The sequence below is a fragment of the Bos taurus genome, chromosome 11, assembly GCF_002263795.3.
Source record: "Bos taurus isolate L1 Dominette 01449 registration number 42190680 breed Hereford chromosome 11, ARS-UCD2.0, whole genome shotgun sequence".
NCBI classification, from domain to species: Eukaryota; Metazoa; Chordata; class Mammalia; order Artiodactyla; family Bovidae; genus Bos; species Bos taurus.
Genome location: NC_037338.1, coordinates 104,696,008 through 104,709,529, shown reverse-complemented (window position 1 = coordinate 104,709,529; position 13,522 = coordinate 104,696,008). Strand labels below are relative to the sequence as shown.

Genomic DNA, 13,522 nt, shown 5'->3' with positions numbered 1-13,522 from the left:
CCTTCCGCTGGACGCTGAGCTGCCGGCCTGGTCAGAGAGGGGTGGTCCTGGGCTGGCCCTGGTGGGCAGGGTGGTCTTGGGCGCGATCCCCTGGGCTGGCCCGGGGCCCCGCTCCCGCAGGTCACCGGTCTGTCCGTGATGAGGGAACGGGGGGTGCTCCCTGGTGTGTCCCAGCCGCTGTGACCGGGTGGGCCCCAGGTGTGCTGTGGGCAAGCCGGGTCTCCACGTGTCGGGAGAGAGAAGGCTGGGGGACTCGGGTCTGGGCTCAGCCCCCGGGCACCGGCAGATTTGGGGTCGGTGGTTTGACTTTCGTGCTGTCCTGGGGTTCTGTGACACGAGTTGTCGGGGATTTGGGGGCGATTTGGGTTTGTGTCGGAGCCTGGGGCGTGGGGTCAGTGTCTCGGTCTCGGGGAGGGCGCCTGGCAGCCCCCAGGCATGGTGACAGCAGCATTTTCACATGCCTGGTTGCCCTGGGAGTAATAAGAACATGGGCTGTTTGAGGGAGATGGTGTGAAGAAGAGCCGGGGGCTGGATGGGTGGCCGGGTTGGCCAGAAGGGTGCTGGTGGGAAGGCAGGCCCAGGCAGCAGGGGACAGACCCGGGGCCTCAGGAGGCTGCCCCCTCCGCCCGCCCCAGAGCCGCCGTGGACGCTGTCGTGCGGAGCTTGAGCTGGGGGTCTGGGGGCTTGGGTGACTGCACTTGGCAGCTGGCCCGGCCCCCTGCCAGAAGAAGCCTCTGGTCTGTGCTGCTGCGCACGTGCTCCCCCAACACTCACTCTCCCGTTTGTGAGCGCCTGCTGGGTTCAGCCCCGTCTCCTGGCCGCTCAGCACAGCGGCGCTGGCGTGTCGGCCCTGCGTTCTGGCCGAGGGTGCCTTCCTTGAACCCGGGTGGAAGTTTCCTGTTAGTCCAGACAGTGTTTTCAGGCCCTTTAACGTCTAGATTTTTAACACCCCGAGGCTCAGAGAGAGCCTCTTTCTACCCCACCCCCCACCCCCGTGCTGGAGGGGCTTCTCAGGGAGGTGGGCTTCACAAGTCTTTCCAAAGAGCTGGCTCGGCATCTCGGGCGAAATCTGTGGCCCCAAGACCCAGGGACGGTAAGGGACGCTTGTTGGGGGGAGGACCGGGGGTCCTGGCTGCAGACTTGGCCTGGCGGGGATGGGAGTGGGGAGGAAGGGACCCCTGGCCTTGAACTGCAGCTGTGAAACCTGTGGCGGGCAGGGGTCGCTCCAGCGGCCTCACCAGCAGCAGGATGACCATGCCCTCCCTGGGGTGCACCGAGAGCTTGGTGTCGGAGGCTGGGTGCCTGGAACACAGTCTGCGCCCAAGGGTGCCACAGCCAGTCGGAATTCGAGGGGGGCGTGTGGTGATGGGCAGGAGAGCCCGTGGGCCTCTCCGGGGAATTAAGATCCCGTGCGAGCGGGTTCCTGACCGTGCCCCACCGGTAACGAGTGCAGCGTGGCTGGGTGAGGCTGGGGTGGGTCAGTGCCCAGCACTCAGGGCATCACACCGCCTGGTTCCTGCCCGTGTGTCTGCTGCCCTCGGTTGGGGGGGGCGGCGCCAGGCTGGTTCCACTTGGCGGGTGGTCGGGAGCCCTTGGAGGTAATTCCTGTTGCATTTCACGGGACCCCAGAGGACAGGCGCTCGGATAAGGGGGCATCCATCCTTCCTTTTGTTGGTGCGTCAGGTGGGTTGAGGTTTTGAAAGGGAGGGTTTGGGATTATATCGTCTGCCTCTCCAAGCTCTTAGAGCCTCTAGAAAAAGCATTGGGTATTCAGTTCTCTGGGGGGTCGGCCCAGAAGAGGGAACCCTGGCCGCTTCCTGCGATTTGGGGTGCAGAATACGCCCCGCTAGGAAGAAGCCCCAGAGGCAGGCTGCTTCCACCCTTTTCTCAGTGAGAGGATTTCACGTTTCTCGGTCACCAAGACTTTATAAGCATTCAGAGACAGATGAAACTGTCAACTGTTTACTTAAATATTTAATTTCTTGATTTACTTACATTTTAGAAAACACACGATTAAAAATAACGCTACTATAAAATCGCGCTTTTCTGCTCACAGTTCATGAAACAGATTTCTCCAGATTCATCTGGCTGTCTTCAAGCTCAAGATCTTTGCATCCTGCCCCCCCTGGGACTGCCCCGCCTCCGCCGCCTTGGGCTTGCTGATCTTATGAGTGACCCCAGACCACCCCCAGTACTGGCGCCCTGTCTCTCGCCCTGACAGCTCAGTCCAGAACCTTCTCAAAGGCTGGTTTTCAGGGATGCCCACACCTTGAGGTTAGACTTGAGTGACTCCGGGCGACATTTCTTTGCCTTTCTTTCCAAAACCGAATCCATGGGGTGACCTCCGTGAGCCCCCAGACCTCACAAATACAGATCTGGAAGGAAGAAACAGCTTATGGGAGGTTTTGGAATAAAACCAAAATGGAATCAAAATGTTAAATGGAAACTGAATGTGGCCTGCACGATCCCAGTGGTGTGCAAACAGGAGAAAGGAGTGAGCAGCCTCTAAGGCCGCGCTGGGAGCGAGTCAGCGCAAACTCAGGGCCATGAGCAGAGGGTGGTGTGCGCAGCCGGGAGCGGTCTGCACGCCGGGACTCTCACCCCTACAGAGGCGCTCAGGAAGGAGGCGTGAACTCAGATGACAGTTCTGGCCTTTTCGAGGCACTTTTTGCCAGCTCGTAGGAGCCAATGTTCTCACTTAAAAAAAACCAACAACCCAAACAAACAGCTTTATTGAGATAGAGCTCACACGCTGCGGAACCCCTCCTTGTAAAGTGTACAGCTGAGTGATTTTTAGTGCATATATTCACAGAGCTGTACAGCCACTGCCACTGTCTAATTCTGGGTCATTTTCATCTCCCCAAAATACACCCCGTGCCCGTCAGCTGTCCCTCCCCATCCCCTCTCCAGGCGCCAGGCCACCACTGGGCTACTTTCTGCCTCCGTGACCCCCCCGCTCTGGACGTTTCGTGTAAATGGAGTCCCACAAGAGGTGACCTCCTGGGGCTGGCTTCTCTTGCCGGCTGCTCTGGAGGTTTGTCCATCTCGGGTCAGAATTCGTTCCTTTTAACGACTGAATAACGTTCGCCTGGGCGTGCCGCGTGTCGGACGTTTGCGTTGATCGTCGATTCTCACTTATTTCTGTCCCAGGAATTACATATGCACGCGTGTGCTCCATCGCTCAGTCGTGTGCAACTCTTACAATCCCCTGGACTGTAGCCGCCAGGCTCTGCCGCCCATGGGATTCTCCAGGCAAGAATACTGGAGCGGGTTGCCGTGGCCTCCTCCAGGGGATCTTCCTGACTCAGGGGTCGAACCCGCGTCTTCTGCATTGGCAGGAGCATTCTTTACCACCGAGCCACCAGGGAAGCCCCCTAATTATGTGTATACCCACGGCAAACAAAGCAACCGAGTCCTGGGCTCGAGTGGAGCGGCAGGCGCCCGCCGCGCCTCTCTCGCCCGGCCCCTCCCAGGGCTGCACCGCTTAGCTGTGCCTTTGCCTCCCCCCGGGCACCTTCCAGGCTCTGCGTGGCTCTCCCCTCGCCCTGGCCCTGGAGTCACCGGCCTTAAACGTCGTGTTCTTGCTACGGGTCAGCCTCTGCCTCCCTCCCCCCGAGTCTTCATGCTGGTGTTTCTCTCCTTCCACACTCACCCTGCGATCTTCACCCCGTGTCTCCCTCCCCTCGCTCGGCGTCTCCAGAACACTGGCCGGCGGCCCTTCCTTCCTGCCTCCCGGTCCAGCTGCTCTAAGGCCACTGGCAACGCATTCTGCCCTGACCACTGTGTCCCTCCGGCCTTCGCCCTGGGGGCCTTGGGTGTGGAGTCGCGGAGCTGCGCTCAGTGCTTGGACTATGCTTGTGGTCGCCGCAGGCCCTGGAGGGTGGCAGGCACCTTTTCTCCTCCGGGCCCCGCGTCACGAGCTCTTATTCTCCCTGGGCACTGTGGTTCAGGTGCCAGGGTCCGCAGCTCCCTTGGTGGGCTGTGTTCTAGAGAGCGGCCCACGGCTTTCCTGAGATTCTCAGAGGGTTCCGAGGGCCCTGGGTGAAGAAGCTACCTGAGTAAGCTGGGGGGGTGGCCCTCTTCCGGGGCCTGGCCCGAGCCCCTCCCACGGCCCCTTCCTGCTGCGGACTCAGGCCCTGGCTGCCCAGCCTGTCTGCATCTGTGCTGGGGTCTGATGCGGGCCCATGGCTGGGACAGCGTCCACTCTGGATGACCCCTTGGCTGCCATTCGGCTGGGCCCCGCCTCAGGCAGTGGAATCATCAGGAATCTTTGCAGGTTGGCTTTTGGGGACCCCGGGACCGACTTACCAGGTGGCCTTGGGAGAGGGCCTGAATGCTGTCCTTGCAGCGTGAGTGTGTGTTTATAGACTGTGGGTTGAGCCTCCTCTGCAGGGCGTCCGCTTTCCCTGCCCCTTCGGCCTCCTACCCCTGTTTCCAAAGTAAACAGAGGCCTGTTTGTGTTCAGAGGACGCTCCCAGCTCACAGACCGCCCGCCTCGGCATGAGCCGGAATGGCCTTGGATCAGCGCACAGCCCCACACTCACCCTGGGGCTCGGCCGAGGGCCCCACGGACCCTCACACAGGGTCTCACAGCTCCCCTCCAGCCCTCCCCCACACTCATCTCTTCCTCCCCTTCAGGCCTCCCCTCCCTCCTTCCCCTCCCCGCCCAGGGCCCAAGATGTCGGGGTAGGGCTGGTTCACCAGCCTCCTCCCGCCTCTGTCTTTTGCTTCTCCTTCGTCTCCTGGTTCCGACCGCTCCTTGTGTGAGATGTCAGCCCCACGTCCAGAATGTTCTCTGGAACAAGCCTTCCTTCGGCCCCCCTGGGCCTGCTGGACCAAGCCCCAGGGCACGGTGACCGCTGGGGGAGCCTGGGGAAGCAGGCCGAGCAGGTGCTGCTGCAGACCCCAGGAGGGTGGCTGGTGGGCTCAGGTGCCCCCTTGGAGGAATCGCCGCTGGTTCTTCCAGGGTCCTGCCTCTGGACCTGCACCAGAGCCGCCCGGGCCTGCAGCCTGACGCGGGGGCCTGGCCGGGGCGGGCCGTGGGTCCTCCCTTCCTCTGTTGAGGGTCTGCAGGGCCGGCGCGGGAGAGGCTGCTCAGAGTCCTGGGGGTTCCCTCCATTCTCGGGGGTTGCGGGGGAAACAGAGGCTGGGGGCAGGCGTGGCTTCGTGTCCCAGCGCAGCTGGTGCTGGAGGCGGGCTTGGCCCAGGGTCAGACTTCTGTTCTCTGTTCTTGCCCCACTCAGCCTCACCCCGTGTGGCATAGCCACCGGGCCTGGGGGTCCGGCACTTAGGGTATCTGGTGCCTCAGGCTGGCCTGTGACTGACTTTGTCTCTTTTCGTGTTCTTGTCCTCTGACCTTGGTGCCATGCCCCGTGCTGTGCCCTGTGCGCCTCGTCCTGTGTCCTGAGTCCCTGCCCTGCGTCCCACAACCTGTGTCCTGGCCCAGTATGGTGAGCGGAGCCCGGCTGATCCTTGTCCTTGACAGTTGGGTCAGGAGCCGGTCAGGGGTGCTGGCTGGAGCCAGATGCTGGGGGCAGAGGAGGCTGGCTTGTGGTCCTGCTGGGTGCTGGGTGGACAGGGGAAGCCGGTCAGAAGGAGAGGGCAGGAGAGAGCCGGAGTGAGCGGGGAGAGGGAACACTGCTTGGAGGAGCTGAGTTTGGAGACAGAGTTCCACGAGGCGGCCCTGACTGTCTCCCTGCACCCAGGCTGCTCCTGCCTGGGGGTCCCCGAGACGCCTCTGTTCCCTCTGAGCCTTGGGCACGAGTCTGGCTCTCACCTGCAAGAGCCGGGCGAGAAAAGTTTCTTTTTTACTTTTCTGTTTTTTGCAAGTCTATCTCATTTCATTTGAACTTCCTGTCTTCGGACCAGAAAATGCCCAAAGGGATATTAGGAGATCTGAATATTTTTGTACATCAATTATAGAAGATGACCAGTCCTCGTTGGCGCTAATGAGATAGGTGTGGCTGCTGAAACAGGAGACCCTTTAAAAGCAGCAGAACAATCCAGAGGCGTTCTCTCTTTAGGGCAGAAGTCCAGGCTGCACCACAGTCCCCGTGGCTCAGGCCCCCAGGATCCCTTGCTGTGCCAGTCCCGTCCCTGGCATGTGGCCTCCTCGTGGTGCATGATGGCTGCTTGGCTTCTGCCATCACACCAACGCTCCATTCTGTGCATTAGGGAAGAAGAAGGAGAAAGCAGCCCTTTTCTTTTAAGAGGGAGGGTCTTCCTCACACCTTTTTCTTTCTCCCTTGATGTTTAGAACATGGTTACAAGGCCATGGCTGGCTGCAGGGAAGGATGGGAGGTGAGATCAGTTGCCCAGCAACCCTGTGTTCATCTGGAACTCATCTCCCACTGAAGAGGGAGAGGGAGCTGGGGGTGGGGTGGCTAGGAGTCTGCCACAGATGAGGACAGCTAAGCCCAGGTTCCCTCCCTCTCGCGGGGTTTTTTTCCTCGGCTTCTCTTGAGGCGGAGAAATCTGATCAGGAGCTGGGGATCATGGTACGTTTACACTGCTGGGCTCATTGAAAGTATTATCCCTTGAGTCCCAACAGCTGGTGTGAGGTGGCTTCCATCAGCCCGTTATTACAGATGGGGAGACCGAGGCACAGACCGCCCTGTGCGTTCACGCAGGGCTGGGTTCACGGCCAGAGCTGCCCAACTCCATAGCAGGAGCCGCCCCCGGGCTCCATCTTGGACTCACACCCTGGTTTCACCCCCTAAAGCCTCGGCCCAGAGCAGGGCTCCGTGCCTCCCTCGTGGGCCCGAGCTTGCTGCAGCCCCCGAGGGTCACCCTCATGCCCATGTGCGCCTGGATGCCGTTAATTAGCCTCGCCTGGTCCCCCTGCCAGCTCTGCAGCTCCTTCCACTGCAGAGATAATCACTTGAGGGGTCATCTCAGGGCTGGCCCCTCTGGGTCATGTTTTATTCACGAGAAACACTAACAATCCCAGTCTTCCTCCGCGGAGGCTGTGGGCTCCCCTGTCTTGTATCCGTATTAGCATTTGGAGAGCTCGTCAAGCACCACCCACTACATTTGGAAGGCCCGTTTCGGTTGAACACCAGGGACAGGGAAGAAACCAGAAGATGCATGCTTCTAAATGAAAGGCCTCGTTAGTGGATGTGGTATGTAAGTCACTCAGTCATGTCTGACTCTTTGTGACGCTATGACCTGGAGCCCGCCAGGCTCCTCTGTCCATGGGATTCTCCAGGCAAGAACACTGGAGTGGGTTCCCATTTCCTTCTCCAGGGGATCTTCCCGACCCAGGGATCAGACCCGGATCTCCCTCATTGCAGGCGGATTCTTTACCACTGAGCCACCAGGGGAGATGGCCTCAGGGGTCCTTCTGGGTGTTGTATCCCTGAGACCCTTTGGTCTGCCGCTCTCCTGATAGGGTGGCGGCCCCGATTATTCTAATTTCCTGGACAAGGATCTCAGGGTCACACGGCACTTGTTCCCACATTTCTGGCCTCTAGTCCGTGGTTTAGGAGAAGGAAATGGCGCCCCACTCCAGCATTCCTGCCTGGGAGATCCCAGGGACAGAGGAGCCTGGAGGGCTACAGTCCCTGGAGCCACAGAGAGTTGGACACGACCTAACAAGTAAAGAACAACCACAGTTCCGTGGTTTTATGACCTTGGGCGTGACCTGAGCAAGGCCTGGCCTCTCTGGGCCTCGACTTCCCAAGTTGAAGGCAGAAGAGAAGATGATGACCCCTTCCAGCTCAGAGTCCAAGTCCCTTGCCGCCCTTCATCCTACCTCAGACCTCCCATCTCATCGTGGAGAAGGTCAGAGGGGAGATTTCTGGAGGTCGAGTCCCTGCACCCCACCCCGGGTGCTCAGGCCTGGCCCCTGTGTGGTCCCAGGCAGGGAGGGACTTGACGGCCACTCCATTTAATCAGTGGTGAGGGGTCGTCTTCCTGAATGACTAGCCCTGTCACCAGGCCCCCAGCCCTTTAATTGGGAGAAGTGTCCCTTTTGTTTCTGCGGAGGGGAAGGAATTAAATTGTGTGTGCATACAATTAATCTCGCTAATGGCAGCCTCTCTGGATCTGGGAATTAGATGTTAAGTATATTGAAGCCAGCTGCTGGGATGATGGCCTTTGGAACAAATCAATTAGCTCAGGCTTACAGTACTAATTGGGTAACATCCGGAATTGCTCGGCTGTGATGCTTTGGAGGACGTCGGTGTTGCCTGGCCGCAGCGAGGCAGAGGACAGATGCAGTGGCTTCTACGGAAGGCACTCGGGGTGACCCGGCCTGTTAGGAATTGGGAGAGCACATCCGTGACCTTGTTCTCACATGCTGCAGGGGCGGAGTGTGCCCTCACTCAGGGGCTGCAGGGGCGGTGTGTACACTCACTCAGCGGCTGCAGGGGCGGTGTGTACAGGGGCAGTGTGTACACTCACTCAGGGGCTGCAGGGGTGGTGTGTGCCCTCACTCGGGCTGCAGGGGTGGTGTGTGCCCTCACTCAGGTGCTGCAGGGGCGGTGTGTACACTCACTCAGCGGCTGCAGGGGCAGTGTGTACAGGGGCAGTGTGTACACTCACTCAGGGGCTGCAGGGGCGGTGTGTACACTCACTCAGGGGCTGCAGGGGTGGTGTGTGCCCTCACTCAGGTGCTGCAGGGGCGGTGTGTACACTCACTCAGCGGCTGCAGGGGCGGTGTGTACAGGGGCAGTGTGTACACTCACTCAGGGGCTGCAGGGGCGGTGTGTGCCCTCACTCTGGCTGCAGGGGTGGTGTGTACGCTCAGTGACTCAGCTGTGTAAACTGCACGCAGCGTCTACCTTGCAGCCACTCTGAAGTGTGAGTTCCGTGCCCTTGAGTACAATGACCTTGTGCAGCCTCACCACCTCCCGCCGAGGCAGACCAGGCCGGCGCAGTCCTTACGTGCTCGACGCAGCCAGAGCTCCTTGCCCCAGGTGGACGGGGCCGGCTTCGGGGTGACGCATGGTTCACAGTCTTTGCGCAGGAGGGCTGCCCGGAGGAGGTGGGGGCCAGACTGGCTCCCCTGTGCCCGCAGAAGGCAGGCCAGGGGGCCCAGGTGTCTCTCAGGGGGTGGGGACAGGGAGCCCCATCAGAGGTCGACATGTCTCCCCGGGGACCCCGATGAGCTCATCTCATCCCGAGTGGGACCCTAATACGCAGAGCATGGGGCAGCTGGGACCTGAGCCCAGATCTGACCTCGCTCCCTGCAGGCTGGGACTCCCAGCACCTCCCTGTCCAGGCTGGGCGAGGCAGGGGTCGGGGCAGGGTGTGGAGCGGGTCGGGGTTGGGCGGGGGCCCCTTCAGCACCCTGTGTGGAGGAGTGGCTGCTTTCTTTCGTGGGCATTGGTTATTGTTCTGGTCTGGAGGGTCTCTCTCTCTCTCCTTGGGGCCAGGTGGCAGGAGGCTGGCCCAGCACCCTGGCCTTCCGTCCCATCTGTGTCCGGGACTGTCCTGGGCGGGGAGCTGGGGGTCCCCGTGTGGCGGCCGGGATGCTCTGTGGCCCCAACACCCAGCATGACCTCACAGAGTCAACCCCCTCCGGGCCTCCACCCCTCATCTTTCAAGGGGGTGGCGGGCTCGCCCGTCCTCCGAGAGGAAGTGGAGACGGGCTGGCGGGTGGCCGCAGTGGGTACACTCTAGTCGCTGTGGCCGGTCCTCCGGGCCCTGTGGCTCCCTCCTGCCATCTATGGGTGCTGGGGGCCGGGAGAGTGCTCATCAGGAATGCCGAGCGGGCTCTCCTAGCCCCTCCTGGGATGAGTGTGGGGCTTGTGCGTGCGTTTGGGGGTTCGTGGGGGGAGTCCTTGGGGGCAGGGGGCTGCTGGCTGGCAACTGTTGTTTTTAGAGAGGTGGGTTCATAGGACCCAGGGAGTTCCACGGGCCCAGCTGGCCACAGCTCTGAAAGCCTGGCTGCTTCCCTCCCTGGGAACTGTGGGTGGGTAGGTGGGCTTGGAGCAGCTGGGGCCGGCTTTGTTCCCCATTCTAGGGGCCTGTGCGCCTCGCGGGCCCCACCCCCGCTGCCTCCCTGGGCGGTGTTATTTATCCTTCCAGGCAATTAGCTTCTGCAGGGAATCCCCAAGGGCTTTGTGTGGGGGAAGCGGTCCTTTCCCCTGAATGGGCCCAGCAGATGGCCCCCAGCCTGCCCCTGCCCAGAGGAGGCTTGTGATGGGTCCTGCTGTCCTCTGGCCTTGCCAGGCGGCTGCCTTGTGCCTGGCTCCCTCCTCCGAGTGGGCCTGAGCCCTGGCACCCTTTCTGGGACTGACACTCCCACCAGCAGGTTAGCCGCTGCCATTGGGGAGAGAGACCGGCCTCTGGGTCCTCAGTCCTGCCTGAGTCCCGCCAAGAGCGCCCCTCTGTGTGACCTGAGAAGAAAGTTCTGCGCTCTGGGTGGGGGTGGACCCAGAGGGTGCCTGCCGGGCAGAGTGCGTCCCAGAGCCCCCTCTGCAGTTTGGAGAACTTGTGCTCATCTGACTTGAACCCCTGGCCCAAGCCGGGTGACTGGGGGTCCTGGTAGATTTCTAGGGGAGTGTGCGTGCAAAAGCAGCCTTCTGCGCTTGCTGAATGTACACAGAAGGTGGAAGCTCCAGGTTGCAGAGACGTGTCCTGCCGCAGGGGATTAGCTCTTGAGGGGTGAGAGCCGCGCCCGTGGGCCCCAGGGGGGAGCAGCTCTGCTCACCCAAGGGCCTGTCGTCTGTCCTTGTCTCCTGGAGGGGAAGCGGTTTGCCCCCACTGGACACGTGGCCCTCGCAGACCCCGACCCAGAGGGAGGAGAGCTTGCTGCTGGTGCCTGGCATCCGGGACTGCCCCCCCGGCCGAGCTGGTGTGAGCCGCACTCACGCCCCTTTCTCGCTGGGCCGCCGCAGGCAGGTGACTCAGCCTCTCTGAATCTGCTGTGGGCACGTGGCGTGGGGTTACCACTGCTCCCTCCTCGGGAGGCTGGGGTGTGAGCTGGTGGCCTGACCTGTGCCGGTCCCCAGATTCCTGCTTTTGGCCAAGCTGTGCTGGGACCTGGGGCCTCCCGTGCTGACCTCAGCCTGGGAGGTGTGGAGGCCGCCTGCTGGCTGTGGTTGAGGGGTGTGATATGCGGCTCTGGGCCCCCAGGGGCCTCTGCGGACGGTTCTCCGTCTGTTGGGGCTCAGAGCCCAAGGCCTGCACCTCTATGTTCCCGGCCGACCTGCCTCGTGTACGTGGCCGACCTGCCCCCTGTGCCCGGCTGACCTGCCCCTGTGTGCCCAGCTGACCTGGCTCCTCAGCGTTGGCTGAGTGGGGGCTGGCATGTGCACATGTGGGCCAGGGATGCCATGCCTCCCAGGGTCCAAGGGCCTGGTTTGGGCAGGGCAGCCCAAGTGCATAGGGCGGGGGGGAAACCAGGGTGCAGGTCACAGACGAGGCCGCTGCAGGCCGGGGTCCCAGGCCCACCAGGCCTTTGTACGAAGCGCCCCGGGGCCCAAGCCTTCCCAGGCCCGCTGTGCTCTCTGTCTCAGGGGTTGCCGCCGTGCCTGTTGAGGTGCTGGGCGGCCCTGAGGGTCAGCAAGTCCTCAGGGCTGCCTGGGGCCCAGCCTGGTGAGCGGCGGCCGGCAGGCGGCTGGGCAGTGGGCCCCACGCTGCAGTGTACGCCGGGGTCAGCCCAGCGGCCCTCGGGGCGAGCCCTGAGCTGACGCGAGTTCTGCCAAGTCGCCCCTGAAGGGAGCTGGGGTGCTCTCTGCATCGTTCCTAAGGGCCTTGTTGCCGCGCTCGGCCACCTGAAAACTCGTGACAGCGACTGCTGAAGATGATGAGCCCTTAGCGGCTCCTCCTGCAGGCCGTGGGCCCTCTGTGTGCTCGGCGTGCACGTCCTGTTTCCACGCTGACCCAGGGAGACGAGCCCAAGTTATTCACGCCCACGAGCCTTCTGTTACTGGATGGGGAAACCGAGGCAGGGCGGGCTGGTGGGGCCCGGAACAGCCGGCTCCAGGCTTCCTTGGGGGCCAGCCTTGCCCCCCGCGCCTGCTGCAGACCAGGCTGGAGCTTCCCAGAGCTTGCTGGGTGCCTGCGGCACTCAGGTTCCTTAGCCCGGCCCGGAGCCCCCAGACCCGCGGGGACCCCGCCCCTTGGTTCCAGTCCCTGGGGACGCCTCCCTCACCCTGTGATGGCGAGGGAGATGACACCACCCCACGGGGCATGGGGTGGGCAGCCCCTGGTGGCGGCTCCAGGGCAGAAGGACCTTGAGGTGGACCCTGAAGGCTGATGGGGGGTTCCCATTTTAAGGTGCCCCTTGAGGGTCCCCGAGGCCCATCAAGCAGCTTCAGACTCCCCTCCCGTGTGAGGCGCCAGGGCCAGGGACCCTCAGACTGGAAGGAATGTCAGACTGAGGGGTGGGGAGCCTCTGGATTGCTGCTGCCTGTGCTCAGGTCTCGGGGTACACACAGCCCCTGGGGTGGGAGGGTGGGGGGCTGCTCCCTGCTCCTCCTGCCGCTGGGGCCCCCAGGCGCGACCTTGGGCCAGGCCTGCCCACGCGAGGCCTCGGGGAGAGAAGGCCTTTGCCCTTGGGGTGCAGGGTCCTAGGGAGGTGTGCCTGGGGGAGTTCTCCTGTCGGAGAAAATTTGTCAGTTTTCTCGATGTAAGTTTGGGCTGGGTGTCTGAGAGGGAGCTGCAGAACGCGATGCCCTCCATGTTGGGGCCCCTCTGGCCTCTGGACTCAGGCTGTGTCCACTCAGTGAGCTCCCGGCCTGGCTGCTGCTTGTGTCCTGATGGTTTGTGACCCGTTGTAGGGATCCCCCGCGAGGCTGGACGCGGGGCTGAGACCCATGTGCTCAGCAGGAGTCCCTCCACTGGCGCCCAGGCCAAGGGCTCCTGGGCACACAGCACTCAGCTGGAGCCTCGCTCGCTGCCCGAGCCTGGGTGGAGGTGTGGGCAGGCACTGGTTCTAGCCTGAGACTTGGGCCCCGGCGCTGACCCGAGCGCTCCCCCAGGCTGGTGAGCCACGCCCGTCCCTTCTTCCTCCCCTCACCGCCAGGGAGGAGTGACCATTTGCGTTTAAGTGGGGGCCTTGGGGTGAGTCCCCGGCCCAGTTCCCACGGAGCTTGCCCAGTGGGCTGGGCTGTTGGTGGAGGCATGTGGGGTGCCCACCTGTGGGTGCAGATCCTGGGCCCATCTGAGGGAGCTGCCCCCGGGGGCTGTGTGTCCAGCCAGGAGCGCGGGGGTCCAGGTCAGGGAGACCAGGGTGGCTCTTGATGGGAATGTGACCTGGAGCCCTGGGGGCGGGCTCACTGGCTCTCAAGCTGGACTGTGAGGGTCCTTCCTGGGCTGTCGCTGGCTGTGCCCAGAGGCTGCCCTGCCACCCTGCGAGGCCCTTGAGGTGTCTCCCGGGATGGGGGAGACTCCTTGGTCCTAGGGGACAGGCAGACCCAGGAGCTAAGCAGACACAGTGGGGCCCAGGAGAGTCGCCCAGGGCAAAACATGAAGCAGCCCATGGTTTGGCACAGAGTCACTGAGGTCCGCTCTGCTGGCTTTGTGTGTGTGTTGGGGGGCAGGTGTGCCCCCTGTCCCGGCCTCCCCATGG

General features: G+C 62.5%; 1 protein-coding gene across 8 annotated transcripts in view; it reads left to right on the top strand.

Annotated features, from left to right (window-relative positions):
* Positions 1-13,522, top strand: part of VAV2 (vav guanine nucleotide exchange factor 2) — a 188,285-nt gene that overhangs the window by 68,508 nt on the left and 106,255 nt on the right. The window lies entirely within an intron of this gene.